This window comes from Macaca fascicularis, chromosome 10 (genome assembly GCF_037993035.2).
Source record: "Macaca fascicularis isolate 582-1 chromosome 10, T2T-MFA8v1.1".
Classification (NCBI taxonomy): Eukaryota; Metazoa; Chordata; class Mammalia; order Primates; family Cercopithecidae; genus Macaca; species Macaca fascicularis.
The window spans coordinates 50,712,528-50,731,827 of NC_088384.1; the positions used below are offsets into that span (position 1 = coordinate 50,712,528).

The following is a 19,300-nucleotide window of genomic DNA, read 5'->3' on the forward strand; positions in this document are numbered from 1 at the left end:
TTGTTTCTCTTTAAAACTAAATTTCCTTTTCATTACGTTTACTGCTTCATGATTAGGAAGTGGAGAACAACATACTGTGTTACCTTATATGTTTCTACTGTATTTTAAAGTTGTGTTTCTGGTGGTTTTGTTCATTTATGTTGGGTGGATGAATTTGTGAGTGAATCTCATCAGGCGTCTCCCCAAGTGGTTTGTTGAAGTCTTAGAGAATGATTTCCTAAGTAACTATTTCATGAAACACTAAACACTCAATTTATGAGATAAAATAAAATGTTGTCTTAAATCTATTTTTATAAAGGCAATAGTTTTTAACTGTTCTAAGTGGTTCATTTTAACTGAATATATGGATTTCTCAACAGAACAAGACTTAAAGCTGACATCAGAGGAAGAATCACAAAGGCTTAAAGGCAGTGAAAATAGCCAGCCAGAGGCATGGAAAATTTTACATTTAAATGTTTGATTTAATGTTGTTTTCTTTGCTTTAATAATATTAGGTAGTCCAAATGAAATTATCTTTCAGACTAGGTTTTGAGAATCAATAGATTCTTTTTTCTAAGAACTTTTTAATAGATTCATAAAATTTAATAAATTCAGCAATCTCATTAACAGAAGAATCAATAGATTCTAAGTTAGCATTTGAAACTTAACTTAAAAAACATAACCACTATAAACTTTAAAATACTCTTACTTTACAATATTCTTATTTAAAATATTCTTATCTGCCTTTTTGATTAGCTTATAGGTAATCTTTCCTTTTGGAATAGAGGCAAAAGAAATTCCAGAACTTTGTTCTTTTATTCTTACAACACCCTGACATGATAAAGAAAGTAACATCGATTATTGGATTATGTTATTAAGCAATAGAATTATGAGCAATGTAACACTGATGGTCCCTGAGCTGGATTCGTGGTTGAAGAGTAATCATGGCCAGTGATTGAAAACTGCAGTTTTATATTGCAGTCACTGATAGCAAGGTGAAAGATACATTCTGCCTTGTGATCTCTCATTGACCTCAGCGTTTCTCTTCAGGGAGGGAACCAGGTCATAAAAGCAACCCAAATGCCTATTACAAGAATCGTATCTTGCAGAATGGGACCTTTGGTGTTAGTGCAGAAACACAATAACATTTGAACTTACTGCAGTTGCAGAAAATCAGTACAGATTATTAAAATTTTTATCCACTGTCGTTAGTACACATTAGAATATATTAGAACTGGACTTAAGCAGATAAACTAGATACATAACACTATCATATTACAACATATAATCTCAATTAAAATTTAAGAATTTGCATTTCTTTCTGTTTGGTGTTGATTTCAGCTCCTAATAATTGAAAGCATGCCTACAATCCAGTTAGTAATCTGTAGAGGCTCACTGGTTAGGGTTTGGTGAGGTAAACTCTTTTCAAGTGAGGAAGACTTTGCAACACTACAAATCATCCGCTGATGCATTTTTGGCAGATTTAACAAGTAACAAATTAAGTGGAGTCCAAACAAATGGTGACAAAGTTAAGTTTGCTGGTTCATGTTGATCTTCTCCCGTTGACTAAGGTGAATTATTTTTCCCATGTTAGTCAGAAGCCAGTGATGTGGCAGTAGCTGAACGTAGATTAAAAAGTTAATTTTTAATTTTAATTAATTATTTATTTTAACAGTTAAATTTTAATTTTAATTATTTTCTAATTTTTCATTGTCTATACTTGATTACTGAAAATAAACTTATTTTTAAAACATGCATTCCAAAAGAGGAAACATCACAGAAATACAACAAATTAACCTTCTATTTTTGCATTTGCAGGAAATGTCTCAAGAACCAGAAATAAACAAGGATTGTGCTAGAGAGGTATACCATTATATTCAAACGTTTCTGTTGAATTAGATGTTTACATTATGTTGTTTAATAAAGTGTTGTAAGTATAGGCATACATGATCCTATCATGTAAGTAGCATAAATCATCAGTGAAAAAATTAATATTTAACTCAGAAAGAATTCTGTAGATTGAGTTTTAAAGAGATACAAACCCCAGAAATATTCTTTCATTATTATGGAATAATCCTGAATGGTGCCGTAAAGTGCTAGGTCATGCGACTTTAGGAGCTTTGGATCAACCATTTTATCTTTCTTGGTTTTAGTCTGATTATCAATAGTTAATGTGGCTAAAGAAGATAATTTCTTATTCTGTGTATCTTCCAGCTAGAAAATCGTATGGCTATGGAATGTGAAATTTGGGGAGCATCTTATTTTCTGGGCATCCACGCTTGTACCTCAGCAGTTTCACTCTGCTCCTTGTGTTGTGGCGAACTTTGGTTCCCATGTTTCAGTGAGAACCATCATGTTTTTGATATCCCAGGGACCAAATGAAAAAAAATGATCAAAGGCAGTGGGGGAGAAGAATATCTCAGTGCAGAAAAGGGCAATCTTCCTTTCTATTCCTGAAGCCTCACAGTGTCTCATCCTCTAAATCTGACTGCTTAATGTGAGATCTAGGTGGTAAAGACAGAAGAAGACACATTTTGCATCTTTGTCTTTTTATTTGTGTGTTCCCACGAGTCAAATGGGATAAATATATATATAAGATTCTGAAGAGTCGTTGGGAATAAAAGCACAAAATGAAGGAGGGCCCTTTTTGAATTTTGAAAAATTCTATTTTATTCAGTCAAACAGAAATGAAGCAAATATTACAATGATATGATAATTACATCTTAAAATTAGAGGGTAATTGTTCTGTATATATGATCAAACTTAAGTGTGAAATATTTTTAATGACTACAGTAATGACAAACTGAGTCAATTGATAAAATCAATTAAAAAGGTTCTTTTTATTCAATAAAGTGAATATCCTTAATATCCTTAATATCAAACTTCCACTCAAGGCTGAAGAAGACATGAAGAAGCATGGAAGTAATAATATGGGATTACCAGAAAACCTGACTAATGATGCCGCTGCTGGCAATAGTGATGATGGATTAATTCCACAAAGCAAGAGCAGAACACCTGAAAGTCAGCAATTTCCTGACACTGAGAATGAAGAGTATCACAGGTAAGCCTATGGCAACATTTAATAGGAGACAGCCATATGCTCTCAAACTAATCCTAATTTGGGCTAATATTCATGATTAAAAATTTTATATTTTTCCTAGGATATTCAGCCTTGCCTGGTAATCAGAAAAATGAAAATCAGCAAAAAATGAGTTACCATTTTTTCCAGTCATTAATTTATTTGAAAAATAACGAGTATTGGCAAATGTGAGGGGAAAGGAATTTCTTTACGTTTTAGTGAACTTTTATTTTAGCTTCAGAGGTACATGTGCAGTTTGTTATATAGGTAAACTGTATCATGGAAGTTTGGGCTACAGATTATTTCATCAGCCACATAATAAGCAAAATACCCAAAAGGTAGATTTTTGGTCATCTCTCTCCAGCCATGCTCCACCCTCAAGTAGACCCTTTTGCCTGTTATTCTCCTCTTTGTGTCCATGAGTTCTCATTGTTTAGTTTCCACTAAATGATTAAGAATATGTGGCATTTGATTTTCTGTTTCTGCATTAGTTTGCTTAGAATAGTGGCCGCCAGCTCCATCTGTGTTGCTGCAAAGGAAATGGTCTCATTGAAAAAGACATGTCGTACACTGTTGGTAAATGCATTTCGAACATTAATTGAGTAGCATATTCACACACACATATATAACATAGTAAGGATATATATGTATATTAAGGATACTTGTATAGATTTGTTACGTATATACTTACATATAAGAACATTTATTACAGCATAATTATATCAAAAGATGGATCCTTATCAGTAGGAATTTATCATTATTAAAAGCAAATCCTTACCAATAGGAAATAGCTCAATTTTCATTCCCAGAAAATAATGTAGTATGGAACCATTTTTTACAAATGAGGTTAGATCTAGAGTATACAGATTATTTCACAATTAAAATGTATTTAAAACCTTTACTTTGATAACACATCTTAAGATAATTTTGTTAGAATTCTTGTAATATCTGCTGTGTTGCAAATGGAAGCTGCATGCTCCATTGACACTGTACCTTGATTGCTAGTTATTAAATTTTTGTTGTCAGTGCCTGAGTGCTGAAATATTGGATCTTCAATCTGAATATTGCCAAGGGATTGTATGGGGATCTATATTTAATATAAACATTTCAGTATATTGGGTAAAACTTTTATTAAAATGTATCAAAGGATCTTTCATCTACTAAACCAGGATTTGGTCAGATTTTTCTGCAAAGAGTCAGTTAGTAAATATTTTAGGCTTTGCAGACTGCATATATAATTTTGAGACAGGGTCTCTGTTGCCCAGGCTGGAGTGCGGTTTTGTGATCATGGCTCACTGCAGCCTCAACTTTCTGGGCTCTAGTGATCCTCCGACCTCAGCCTCTCTGCTAGCTGGGACCACAGGTGTGCAACATCACACCCAGCTAATTGACTCTGTGAACTGTAGAGTGAATAAGCGTGGCTGGGTTCCAAGATACTTGACTTACAAAAACAGGCAGTGGGATTTGGCCCACAGGTGCTAATGTGCTGGCCTTGTGCTAAAAGGAAGGTGCTGCTAATGCAGTAACTCTTATTCATAAAAGTGTCCTGCATGTGTGACATTATCCTTCCTTTGAGAAAAGGATATATTTCAGTATTCACCACACCACATTTTTCCACAGTGACTTCATATAATTTTTAAAATTTCATTTATAACATAGGACTATTTTCTGCATTTCTGCCACTTTATTCCTGTTAATAGAACTCAGTAGTTTACTGTGATCAATTACTTTGTATATTTGATGAGTATCAACTGTTCTAGAATTGGCTGATTTTTATCAAGCCAGAAATACTCTCCTTGAAACGTTTAGTGTTTCTTGGTCTTTATGTATAAGCATGAACAAAGTGATATTCAGCTTATGGAATCTAGAAATGTTTAAGGTGACTTTTAGTTCTATAGTTTTAAGGATTTAACACCTCAGTCTGGCATTTTTAATGCCACATGTGTATAATTTTATAACTTTTAAAATATATAATTGTTATGTAAAATTTGAAGACTACACCTGTTATATAAAATTAGAAATTAATTGTCTATTATTTTCCATGACTGTGGAAGAAAATTACAACATTCTCAGCCATGACTTCTAAGTATGATGTCCTTAAAAGAACTGTCTAAGTATGATGTCCTTAAAAGAACTCATGAACTCAATTATCTTTTCATTCACTCTTGATCTCACACCAGTAAGTCTTCAGTTTCAGTACTCCTCCAACGTTGTTTTTCCTCAAGATTATCACTAATTTTTTTCTGTAATAAATCTAGGCATTTTTCGTACACTTCATTTTATTTAATCTGTTAGCAGAATTTGAGCCAATGGAGGACATCTCCTCTCTAACAGCATCTTCAACTTGGCTTCCAGGACCTCAGTCCCTCAGGCTTTTCCTCCTGCCTTTCTAATCCATTCATCATGGCCTCTTTTGCTTGCTCCTCCTCATCTTTCTCCATTTGGACATTGTTTTTTCCAAGGGCTCAGTCCTCAATCTTCTCTCTCATGACTTTTTCTTTTTTTGAGACAGAGTTTCACTCTGTCACCCAGGCTGGAGTTCAGTGGTGTGATCTCGGCTCACTGCAACCTCCACCTCCTGGGTTCAAGTGATTCTCCTGCCTCAGCCCCCTGAGTAGCTGGCATTACAGGTTGGTGCCACCATGCTCGGCTAATTTTTGTATTTTTAGTAGACACAGCATTTCCCTATGTTGGCCAGCCTGGTCTCAAACTCCTGACCTCAGGTGATCTCTCTGCCTTGGCCTCACAAAGTGTTGGGGTTGCAGGCATGAGCCACTGCACCCAGCCCCTTGTGACTTATTCTACCGTGTATATGCTAGTGATTTCCAAATGTATGTCTCTGGCTCAGATCTCTCTCCCTAATTCCAGATTTCCATATGAGCCTGCCTACTTGATATCTCTATTTGGTTAGCTATTGGGTATCACACACTTGTCAGACCCAAAATTGGGCTACTGATGGCCTTCCTGAAATTTACCCCTCATGTAGTCTTTCCTACTTTGGTTAAGGGCAACTCTTCCAGTTGCTCTGCCAAAAATCTCGTTGTCATTCTTGACTCATCTCTCTCTCCGTCTCTGACACCTTACATCTATTCTCTCAGTAAATCTTGTCAGGTCTACCTGAAGGTATGTCCAGAAGCCAGTCATATCTTCTACATCTGAGCCACCCTCATCTGCAGTCTACATGAGTGTCATAGACTGGTAATTGATAGTCCTGGCTTTTAAAAACTTCCCTTTTCATCAATTCTTAACTCAGTGGATGTACTTAAAATATAAGTCAAATTGTGTCAATCCTGTGCCCCAGCCCTTCTGATTGCCTCCCATTTCACTCTGAGTATGTGTCAAATTTCCTCCTAATTATCTCCCTTGCTCTGCTTTAGCCACACTGAACTTCTTGCCATCCCTTATCTACCCCTAGTGCTTAAAGACTCCAAGCACACCTCTGTACTTGGAAGTTCCCTGTGTCTGGAATGCTTTTTCCCCAGATATCCTCCTAGCTTACTCTTTCCATTCCTTCAGTTCTTTATTTAAAACCTCCTTTCTGCTAAGAAGTAGAAAAAGGGTAAAAAGAAACACATTATGGAACAACCACTTTCTGAGGAAGAACCATGTACTACCCAGATGCATCATGCTTAAGATTCAACTGGGAGTGTACCAGGGAGGCTCTCTAACGTAACCAAGGGAAGGTTCAATGAAACAAAGTGATTTATCATCTCTAACTTCAAATCCATTTGTATCTTGACATCAACACTCTTAACCTTATATCATCATTTCTTAGAGTCTTTGATATACAAATAAAAGGTTTTTTGTATTAGAAAGAAAGAAATCCCCTTTCTCAGCAGAGACTTTTCTGACCATCCCAACTTTCCCACCACCCTCCCCATCAAACACATAAACATTTCATTTTCCTGCTTTAGTTTTTTCTCCTCTAACGTACTGTATATTTTGTCTTCTCTGTCTGTTGTTATTGTGTGTTTATCTCACTCTCATGAATAAGGATTTTATTTTTCACTACTATATCCTCACTGCCTAGAAAAAGGCCTAGCGTATTGGATGTAGCTACCTAATAAATCCTTATTAAACGAGTGAATGGAGTTTATCCTGGGTATGTTGTTTGATTGATTCTCACTTTAAAATTTTGACATGGGTCATTCTATTAGTTTTGTCTGGTAATTATATGCATTTTAATTATTGTTTTGGCTTTTTATAATAAGCTACATTCTTTATATTAATTTTTTTATTTAGGGAGAAAAGCCCAATATTGTGGTTATTCATTATTTATTATTTTATTTGTAATCATAATTGTAATTATGGTAAACTGAGTCAGAGGAATTGCAAACTTTACTAGTATTTTATTTGATTTGATTTTTGAGATAGAGTCTCACTCTATCGCCCATGCTGGAGTGCAGTGGTGGGGTCTCAGTTCACTGCACCCTCCGCCTCCTGGGTTCATGTATTTCTCCTGCCTTAGTCTCCTGAGGAGCTGGGATTACAGCGGCATGCCACCACACCTGGCTAATTTCTGTATTTTTAGTAGAGACTACTAATTTCACTTTGTTGGGCAGGCTGGTCTCGAACTCTTTACCTCAGGTGATCCACCCACTTTGGCCCTTCAAAGTGCTAGGATTACAAGCATGAGCCACTGCACCTGGCCACCTGCTTTAAAAAAAAAAAATGGGGTGGCACATTTAATGGACTTACAAATTCTTTTCAAGGGATTATGAACCTTTGGTATTTGAAATAAAAAGACAGAGTTGGAAATTTTTTGCTTCCTATAGTAAGAGGAATACTGGTCCGGCACTGGCTATTCTGATGGAGCAGGTGCTGCTGCTTGGCTGTATTTCAGAAGCAAGCTGCTCACATCTGTATTGGTTGGTGAGCAAGACCAGTGGTCATTGATTGGTTGATTAGATTTCAAATTGGCTCTGGGTGGCTTCTTGTTACCATTGGTACAGGTCATTTCTTTCCTAAGTTAGACTCAACTTTAACTGAACATTTTCTGTTTAAAAGTTGCCTTCAATTAACTATGTTCAAAATGAAACTATTTTATATTCCAGAATTTTAGACCTCATTTTAAAATTGTGGTCACGATGAATTGGTTAATAATAGCTCTCAGGAAGATCTATTTACATTTTTTAAAATACATATTTCTTTGCATAATTTATTCCTTAAAATTAATTGCCTTGTTTCTGTTATTGGTATTTCTAGAAGCTTTTGTTCAAGTCCTAACATAAACTCCAGTAGGAGGTTTTAGTCTCTTTGTCAGTTAATATATGTATATGGTAGTGATATTCTCTTTTTAAATTCCTTTTCTTGTTCACTGTCTTCTCTGTACAATAACAGTAATATTCTTATGCATTTTTACCTCATTAAAAATAATTACAGTTTGCAGGTCATGTGATGCCAACATGCTTGTTCCTTTTGCTTGGTGTGTGTGCTGCTATTCAGGCTCTGTTGTGGTTCTACATGAATGGCAGCTTTTTAAAATAACTCTGTGAAGAATGACATTGATACTTGGATAGAAATTGTATTGGATCTGTAGACTTCTTTGGGCACTATGATCATTTTCACAATATCAGTGCTTTCAGTCCAGGAACATAGGATGTATGTTCATTTATTTGTGTCATCTTTGATTTTCTTCAGTTGTGTTTTCCAGTTATGCTTTTATAGTTGACTCACCTCCTTCGTTACATATTTTCCTAGGTATTTTACTCTTTTGCAGCCATTGTCAAAGGGACTGGGTTCTTGATGTGACTCGCAACTTGGTTGTAGGTAGTGTATAGTGGTACTACTCATTGGTATTTGTACATTTTGTAGCCTCTGAGACTTTACTGAATTCATTTATCAAGTCTAGGAGTGTTTTGTAGGAGTCTTTAGGGTTTTCTAGGGATAAGATCATATCATTGGTGAAGAGATAATTTGACTTTCTTTTTTCCAATTTGGATGTCCTTTATTTCTCTTGCCCAATTGCTCTGCCTAGGACTTCCCAGTTTTATTCTTAACATGCATGAAATGAAAGTAAAATCAAAAGTGATTAATGATTACTTTATTTCACATCTCTGTCGCATACACAGATAAAATTAATTCAAAGTTGTATGTTAAAAACACAATATTAGACCCTGTCTTGTTCCAAAAGGAATTTCTAAGTTGTCTATAAAATACAGAGGAATCAAGAATATAAGTGGAAAGTGTTTCCCAAAAATAAATATAAAAAGTATGGGTTAACACAGGGCTTCCCAATCCCCAGGCCATGGACCAGTACCAGTCCCTGGACTGTTAGGACCTGGACCACAGAGCAGGAGGCTAGTGGCAGGTGAGCAAGCAAAGTTACATCTGTTTAAAGCCACTCTCTGTCACTCACATTACTGCCTGAGCTCCTCTTCCTGTCAGATCGGTGGTGGCATTGGATTGTCATAGGAGTGTGACTCAAACCCTGTTGTAAGCTGCTTACACAGGGTATCTAGGTTGTTCACTCCTTATGAGAATCTAATGCTTTATGATCTGTCACCATCTACTGTCACCCCCAGATGGGACCATCTAGTTGCAGGAAAACAAGCTGAGGCTCCCACTGATTCTACATTATGGTGAGCTATGTAATTATTTCATTATATATAAGTAATAATAGAAATAATATGCACAATGAATGTTATGTGCTTGAGTCATCCTGCAACCATCCCCCAACTCAGGTCTACAGAAAAATTACCTTCCACAAAACCAGTCCCTGGTGCCAACATGGTTGGGGAGAACTGGGTTAAGAGATGTGAGACCCCTTTGCCTTGTCTTGGATTAATGTGCAGATATGCATTGTGTGAATGACATCTGATGGCACCATGTTGCCCTGTAGATCATTTTAGGGACACCTCCAGTATTTCATGAAAATCAAAATTTCTTCTAGTGATGAACAAAATGATACCCAGAAGCAAGTTTCGGAAGAACAGAATGCTGGAATATCACAAGAAGAGATTCTGACTGGTAAACAAGAGCAGATGGAAGTGGCTGAAAAGAAAATGAATTCTGAGGTATTTTCTTTAGTCATTTTCAAATGTTTTAATATGTGTATTTATTTAAAAGACAACTTTATGTATTTTGGAAAGTGCACAGGATTTTTAAAACAGAAGTGCAATGTTTAGATACCTATGTGTACATTGTGGAAGGGTACAATGCTTAAACAGTTATGAATAAATGCAATTCTTATAACTGACTGTAAAAATATTAGAAAAGTAGTATATTGATAAAACTTTCTTCAGAAAAAGGAACTTAAAGAACTTTAAGAAATTGCTTCTGTCCAAATATATGCATAGCTAAGGTTCTTACAATGGTGTAGTTGATAGATTAGATATCAGAGAATAAACCCAATTTAAAAAATATACTCAAGCATATTAATCTTATATTTTATGCATTTGGGTTTTTTATAATTCAGAGAAAGGCTTTTCCAATTCTGAAATTCTAAAAATCCTCTAGTGACTTATTTTTCATGGTCTTTAAATAAGTATTTCAACTTTTTGGAATTTACACATTTTTAGATTTGAAGTTTTGTCCAACTTTTTTCCAGTTAAATATCCACTATGGGAATTCTTTCCTTATACAAATATAAATGTCATACTTTAATTTCAGAAGAAATCATGATATGTCATTCTCTTGAGTGCTAATTAAAAGTTCCCTTTGTTTACTTAGGTTTCTCTTACCAATAAGAAAGAAAAAGATCTCTTGCATGAAAATCGCATGTTGCAGGAAGAAATTGCCATACTGAGAATGGAAGTAGACAGAATAAAACAGCAGAGCCAGCTAAGGGAAAAGAAACTTTTGGAGGAAATTGAAAGTGTGAAAGCAAAGAAAGATAAAATTCTAAAGGCTGTAAAATTAAGGGAGGATCATTAACAAAAATCAGCATTTAAGTACAGTGGACAGCTTAGCATTTTGACAACTGAGAATAATGATAAACTTCTTAAGGCTGTAAAATTGAATGAGGAAGCATTAGCAAAAATCAGTATTTCAGTAGAGTGGACAGCTTAGCATTTTGACCGCTGAGAATGCTCAGTTCTGAACTGCAGAATGTAAGACACAGCTAGGAAACACTGGAAATGGAAATCCTATCATGTCGTTTTAGACTGACTACTGCCCTACATGACTGTGATCAATGTCAAATAGATGAAACAGACTTCTTTACAGAGAACAAACATGAACAGGTTTATTTACAGGAAAAAAATGAATTCTCATATATCTAACCTAAAAGATAACAGTGAGATTCTTTCTGAACAACTCTAATGTTGACAGCAAAATTAACAGGCTAAACATTAAGCTGCATCACACAGGATAAATTCTGAGAGACAAGATGGGGCAGGCCCCCATCTTTCCTGTTCAGACAACTTAGTCATTCTAGTGTGTGGGCTTTGGAGACTACAAACCCATCAAGGGCAGAAGAGATCCTGTGGCACGGCACAGCTGCTTTACCAAATCATGGCCAGACTGCTTCTGTAAGCAGGCCCTGATCCTGTTCCTCATCACTGGACAGGACCTCCCACCTGAGGCCTCTAGCTACCCCCACCAGTGTTCCCTGGCCAACGGAGATTTGAAACCTTCCTGGGACAGAGTTCCCAGAGAGAGGGGAGGGCCACCACCTTTGCTGTTTGGGCACCTAGCCGTTCTGGCCCATGGGCTTTGGAGAGCCCAAGCTGACCAGGGGTGGAAGTGGTGTCTCAGTGCAGCACAGCCACCCTCCAAAAACGTGGCCAGACTCTTGTTTAAGTCAGTCTCCGACCACATTTGTAAACACTGGGTGCAGGCTTTCAACCAGGGTCTCCAGCCACCTTCACTGCTGTTCTCTGGCTGACAGAGGTTTCAGACCTCCCTGAGTCAGAGCTCCAGGGGAAGGACCAGACTGTCATCTTTGCCGTTTGGACAACTTAGCCATTTCAGTCTTCAAGTTTCAGAGTGTCTGAGGCAACCAAGGGCTGAAGTGAACCCCCAGCACAGCATAGCCACTCTACAAAAATGTGACCAGACTTCTTTTTTAAGCAAGTCCCTGTTCCTGTTCCTCCTGACTGTTCAGGACTTCTCAACTTGCCTCCAGCCACATCCTACAGGTGTGTACAGATTGGCAACTGGTTCATACCTCCGAGGTGCAGAGCTCTCAGAGGAAGGGGCAGGCTATCATCTTTGCCTTTTTGCAGACTTCACTGCTGATACCTTCAGGCACTGGAAAATAGGAGGCCATTGGGGACTGGAGTGGACCCCCAGCATACCACAGCAGCCCCACAGAAAAGTGGCCAGACTGTTATGTGGGTGCCCATTTCCATATCTCCTCAATGGGTAGGCCCTCCTGGCAGGGTCTCCAGCCAGCCCCCCACTGGAACTATCAAGCCTGTAGCAACTTGGCAATTCCCTGGACTGAGCTTCCAGGAGCAACTGAAATCCTCTCTGCCGCTGCCTCTGCAGTGGAACTGCCCTTGCTTCCCTCAGAATATCAAGGGAGCAAAGACCCTAAGTGCCATATCGACACCTCCAACAAGCTGCAGTTGACCCAAGGAACACACCAGTCCATTTCCCACAGGTACCACACACCCTGCACTGTTCATCACCAGACAGGGAACCCTGACTTGGGCTCACAGCACAGACCCTCCATCCTGGGGTGATTATATTAAGTAACTGCTAACTTACATCTCTCTCGGGTGGAGCCTCCAGGAGACAAAGTTGTAGAGCAACAAGTCAGATGATATGCAGCCCAGAGGGCAGGGACAGCTATCTCTCTAGCTCTGCTTGCTTTTATGAGACACTTTATCCCAGCACTTAAGGAGTGCTGCGGTCAGACCAGCCCTGTCTCATGTGCAAGATTGCCCAGCACAGATCAGGTCTAAGAGTTACCTTCTTTAAAAAGGGGAGTTGCTTAAAAAAGAAGTCTGGCCATGTTTGTGTAGAGCAGTTGTGCTGTGCTGGGGTTCACTTTTGAGAGAGTTCTCTGAGACCTGATCTCTGCTAGGCAGTTTTGCACATCAGGTGAGGCTGGTCTGACCTCAGCACCCCTTAGTCAGCTTGCCTCTCCCAGGACCCCAGCCAGGCCACACCTGCTTACAGGACACTCTCGGGTGCACACACTATAGCTTCTGTACCAGTGGACCGTGCCTGATTAGTGGAGAGCTGCAGCAAGGTGGCCCCTACAGCCATGCACCAGCCTGCACATCACTTCTCCATACTGCAGCTCTTTATATGGAAACTTCTCACATCCCTTTGCTGTGTGTGTTTACACAGGTGGGTTTTTCTGTACTTGCCCTGATAGCACATGGGAGTGCAGCACACACCCCAACCCACACCAACTGCCACTGAAGACGAAGCTGTGGTTGGAACAGAGCCAAAAACCCCATCCCTGTCAACATCTCACCCTTGAGGTAATGCTGTGCAGAGAAAAAGGGACCTTCTTATATCCTGAGCGACCACTGCTGCTTTGGGGGAGGGGGGGCTCAGAGAAGGCACCCAGAGGTGCACTGGCCAGCAGTCCACCCCAAACCAGCACTGCCTCCAGTGTAACAGCACACAGAGTCAGCAGGGGCCCCCTGGCCCACACCCCAGCTGTCTTGCCTCCACCCCCTTGTCAACGCTCTCAGGGAGGCAGGGACTCCTGCATCCACTAGCATTCCGCTGCAGCTGCCGCACTTGGATCCCCTCAGTGCAGTGGACTCCAAACCTCGAGGAGCCAGAGAACAAAGATGGGGCCCAATACACGTTCCCCAGAGTTAAAGCACACAGTTCAGGAATTGGGAGCTGCATGTTGGCCCCCTAAAATCCTCCAAAAACAAAACCAGTTGGCTGAGTCCACCTTACACCACAATCAAATCCTCAAGGTCATCAGATATAATAAAAGAAAAATATCCTGTCCAAAGGTCAGCAACCTCAACGACTGAAGGAGGATAAGCCCATAAAGATGAGAAAGGATCTGTGCAAGAATACTGAGAACTCAGAAAGTCAGCATGCCTCCTTCCCTCCAAATGACCGCATCAGCTCTCCAGCAAGTGTTCAGATCTGGGCTGAGGCTGAGATGTCTGAAATGATACAAGCAGAGTTCAGGATATGGGTAGGAATAAAGTTCACTGAGTGAAAGAAGTACGTTGTCATCCAATACAAGGAAGCTAAAAATCATTGTACAACACTGCAGGAGACGACAGACAAAATAGGCAGTACAGAGAAAAACATAACTGACCTGATAGAGCTGTAAACCACACTACAAGAATTTTCATAATGCAGTCACATGGTGATTGTGTGTGATGGCATTATGAAAATTATTGTAGTGTGTGTGGGCACCCGAGAGTGCCCTGTAAGCAGGTGTGCCCAAGCTGGAGCCCTGGGAGAGGCAAACAGAGTAAGGACGGCAGAGGTCTCACCAGCTCCATCTCATGTGCAAAACCACCCAGCAGAACAGATGAAGCAGAGGAAAGAATCTCAGATCTTGAAAACTGGCTTTCTGAAATAAAATAGGCAGACAAGAATGGGGAAAAAAAAGAATGAAAAGCAATGAACAAAATATCTGAGAAATATGGGATGATATAAATGACCAAATCTGTGACGAATTAATGTACCTGAAAGGGATGAGGAGAATGGAACCAACTTGGAAAACGTACTTCAGAATATCATTCATGAGAATATCCCCAACCTAACCAGACAGCCAACAATCAAATTCAGGAAATCCAGAGAACCTCAGTAAGATATGTCATGAGAAGATCATCCCCAAGACACACAGTCATCAGATTTTCCAAGGTCAAAATGAAAAAAAAGTATGTTAAAGGCAGCTGGGGAGAAAGGCAAGGTCACCTACAAAGGGAATTCCATCAGACTTAGCAGACCTCTCAGCTGAAACCCGACAAACCAGAAAAGATATTCAACTTCTTAAAGAAAAGAAATTTCAACCCAGAATTTCATGTCCAGCAAAATGAAGCATCATAAGTGAAGGAGAAATAAGATCCTTTTCAGACAAACAAATGCTAAGGGAATTCATTATCACCAGATCTATCTTACAAGAGCTCCTGAAGGAAGCACTAAATATGGAAAGAAAAAACCATCACCATCCAGTACAAAAACGCACTGAAGTACACAGTCCAGTGATGCCAAAAACCAACCACATACACAAGTCTGCAAAATAACCAGCTGACAGCATGACGACAGGATCAAATCCGCACATACCATGATTAACCTTAAATGGAAATGGGCTAAACGCTCCAATTGAAAGACACGGGGGCAAGCTGGATAAAGAACCAAGACCCATTTGAGTATGCTGTCTTCAAGAAACCCATCTTGCATACAGTGCCATACATAAGCTCAAAATAAAAGAATGGAGAAAAATATTTCAATCAAATGGAAAACAGAAAAAAGCAAGTGCTGCACTCCTAGTTCCTGACCAAACGAACTATAGCAATAAAGATAAAAAAAGAAAGAGGGCCGGGCGCGGTGGCTCACGCCTGTAATCCCAGCACTTTGGGAGGCCGAGGTGGGCAGATCTCGAGGTCAGGAGATCAAGACAATCCTGGCTAAGACGATGAAAACCCGTCTCTACTAAAAATACAAAAAACTAGCCGGGCACGGTGGCGGGTGCCTGTAGTCCCAGCTACTCGGAAGGCTGAGGCAGGAGAATGGCCTGAGCCTGGGAGTTGGAGCTTGCAGTGAGCTGGGATTGTGCCACTGCCCTCCATCCTGGGTGACTGAGCGAGACTCCATCTCAAAGAAAAGAAAAAAAAGAAGGAGATTACAAAGGTGGTCCTGACCTTTGATAAATCTCATTATTGATTGATACCAACCTGGGCTATCTTTATTGCCCAAACCAATAGGATAATTTGCTGAGGTTGGGGAGCTTCTCCCCTGCAAAGAGTTCCTGATCTCCCAAAATTTGGTTGAGATCTAAAGTTGATTTTGCTGTACAAGTCCTTTTCTAAAGTTTTACTCATTTCCAACAACGAAGGCAAATTTTCCTGCTTCCATGGCGATGGAGAGCAGGCACCTCCTTTCCTGAGTTTCGGCTTGCTTCTGACAGGAAAGGTGAGTGTCAGTTTTTTCCAGCTTCTAAGACGGCAGAGAACGATCACCAGCCTGAGCCTTATTTCCAGGTAAGTAACTGAATTAGACTTTTGTCTTAAAATTTTTTCTAATGACTAAAATTTAAGATTATCCACCAGCTACTTTTAATTTCTCCTTACCATGAGAACACTCAGTAATCATACAAATGGTGCATTTGTTTGTTTTGCTTTGTGTGTGTTTGTGTTTGGGGTTTTATTGTTGTTGTTTCACTTTTCTCCCATCTCTTCCTGACTTGGTCAAATCCAAGGGAATGTTCCAAATTGTGGGGAGCAAGGCATCTGAATTGGCTAAAAGCCCTGTGGCTGCAAAAATGAAAAAAAAAAATTCCAGTTATCAGAAAATATTTTTAATTTTTATTTTTTTCGTTTGTACATAAGCGGGCTCACCTACATAACAAGGCCATCTTTTGCTAGCCAAGGCCAGGCTGAAGGAGTAGTCTTGGTGACCCAGTGTTAAGATTCTGCCTGTTAACTACAGAAACCTGAGTTTGGTTCCTAAGTCTAGTTCTTTCTGTTTGATGTTTGTGTTACTTTTAAAATATCAGCAGTTTGTCCAAGCTATGATGTGGTAGTAAAAGATTCAAAAGGATTTTTTTTTTAAAGTTCTATGATTAAAAGTTTACTTAAAAGCAAATTTCCTTTTTTTAAAATTATACTTTAAGTTCTGTGGTGTATGTGCAGAACATGCTGGCTTGCTGCATCCATCAGTCCGTGATCTACATTATGAATTTCTGGTAATGCTATCCCTCTCCTAGCTCCCCACCCTGACAGGCCCTGGTGTGTGGTGTTCCCCTTCCTGTGTCCATGTGTTCCCATTGTTCAACTCCCACTTATGAGTGAGAAGGCGTGATGTTTGGTTTTCTGTTTTTGTGTTAGTTTGCTGAGAATGATGGTTTCCAGCTTCATCCATGTCCCTGCAAAGGATATGAACTCATCCATTATTGTGGCTGCATAGTACACCATGGTGCATATATGCCACATTTTCTTTATCAAGTCTATCCTTGATGGGCATTTGGGTTGGTTCCAGTCTGTGCTGTTGTCAACAGTGCCTCAATAAACATATGTGTGCATGTGTCTTTATATTAGAATGATTTATATTTTGGGGGGTATATACCCAGTAATGGGATTGCTGGGTCAAATGCTATTTCTAGTTACAGATCCTTGAGGAATCATCACACTGTCTTCCACAATTGTTGAACTAATTTATACTCCCACTAACAGTGTAAAAGTGTTCCTCTTTCTCCACATCCTCTCCAACATCTATTGTTTCCCGATTTTTTAATGATGGCCATTCCAACTGGCATGAGATTGTATCTCATTGTGATTTTGCTTTCCATTTCTCTAACGACCAGTGGTGATGTGCTTTGCTTCACATGTTTGTTGGTTGCATAAATGTCTTCTTTGGGAAGTGTCTGTTGATATCTTTGCCCACTTTTTGATGGGGTACTTTGTTTTTCTCTTGTAAATTTGTTTAAGTTCTTTGTAGATTATGTATATTAGCCCTTGGTCAGATGGAGAGATTGCAATAAATTTCTCTCATCCTGTGGGTTGCCTGTTCACTCTGATGATTGTTTCTTTTGCTCTGCAGACACAGTAGTTTAATTAGATCCCATTTGTCAATTTTGGCTTTGGTTGCCATTGCTTTTGGTGTTCTAGTGATGAAGACTTTGTCCATGCCTATGTCCTGAATGGTATTGCCCTACTCAAGGACATTTCTGTGCCTGAGTGCCATACCACCTAAAGTAATTTATAGATTCAGTGCTATTCCCATCACGCTACCACTGACTTTCTTCAAAGAATTAGAAAAACTGCTTTAAATTTCATATGGAACCAGAAAAGAGCCCACACAGCCAAGAGAATCCTAAGCAAAAAGCACAAAGTTGGAGGCATCACAGTACCTGACTTCAAACTATTCTACAAGGCTGCAGTAACCAAAAGAGCGTAGTGCTCATATCAATCCAGATATATGGACCAATGGAACAGAACAGAGACCGCAGAAATGACACCATGCAACTAAAACTGTCTGATCTTTAACAAACCTGACAAAAACAAGCAATGGGGAAAGGATTCCCTATCAATAAATGGTGTTGGGAAAACTGGCTAGCCGTATGCAGAAAACTGAAACTGGGCCATTCCCTTACACTTAATACAAAAATTATATTAAGATGGATTAAAGAGTTAAATGCAAAACCTAAAACCATAAAAAACCTATAGAAGAAAACCTAGGTCACCAACTGCAGAGAAAGGTACTTGCAGTGAAATGCATGGTACAAACACGCATTCCCGGCTTCCCTGAGTGGGTCCGGTTGACGAGTGGTCCACCTGCTCCTGGCGGATCCCTGCAGACATGGCTGGTTGCTCTTTGAGCCAGCTTGGCCTTGCCTGGCATGCACAAGCTGCAGTGCAACAACTGTGCTTCAAATGGAGCCACACAGAGAAAAGTAGCAGCAGGATCAGGAGCAGGGTGTGCGCTGCCTTCAGAGTTCTAGTCCATTCCTCAGGGCTCAGATGGCACTGTGGGCTTCTTCATTGCAAAGAGGGAGACCACAGGCCATCTTGAGGAGGACTTTATGTTCAAGTGCAGAAAGCAGCCAGGAGTTCCACCCAGTGGACTCGGCCTTCTGTGCCCCTGGCCAGATTTAGAATTTGACCCGAGGCAGGACAAGCTCACTCAGAGTAGCATGGTGGTAGCTGGGGTCTATGCATGCCAGGTAAGGACAAGCTAGCTCCAGGAGCAAGCAGCCACGTCTGCAAAGGTGTGGCTGGAACAGGTGGAACAGCCACTGACCTCACCCACTCAAGGAAGCAGAGATGGTTTCAACAGCCAGACTGGCTGCCACCTGATGGCTGATGGAGCTGAGGCCTGAGGAGAAGCAGATGGCACTGGGGCCCTACCTCTAGGGTAGAACTGATGTACCATGAGCGGCAGAGAGTGAGGTTGGTGGCTGGTCCACCAGCTCCTGGCAAACCCTTGCAGAGGTGGTTGGTTGCTTTTTGAGCCAGCTTGGCCTTGCCTGGCATGCACAAGCCTCAGTGCAACAACTGTCTTACACATGGAGCCACATAGAGGAAAGGAGCAGCAGGCTCAGGAGCAGGGTGTGCGCTGCCTTTAGGGATCCAGTCAATTCCTCAGGGCTAATATGGCACTGTGAGCTTCTTTGTTGCCAAGAGAGAGACCACAGGCTGTCTT

General features: G+C 39.9%; 1 pseudogene; it reads left to right on the forward strand.

The window, feature by feature from the left end:
• Window positions 1-17,851, forward strand: part of LOC135965265 (POTE ankyrin domain family member B-like) — a 35,550-nt pseudogene extending 17,699 nt beyond the window's left edge.
• Window positions 17,852-19,300: the final 1,449 nt, after the last annotated feature.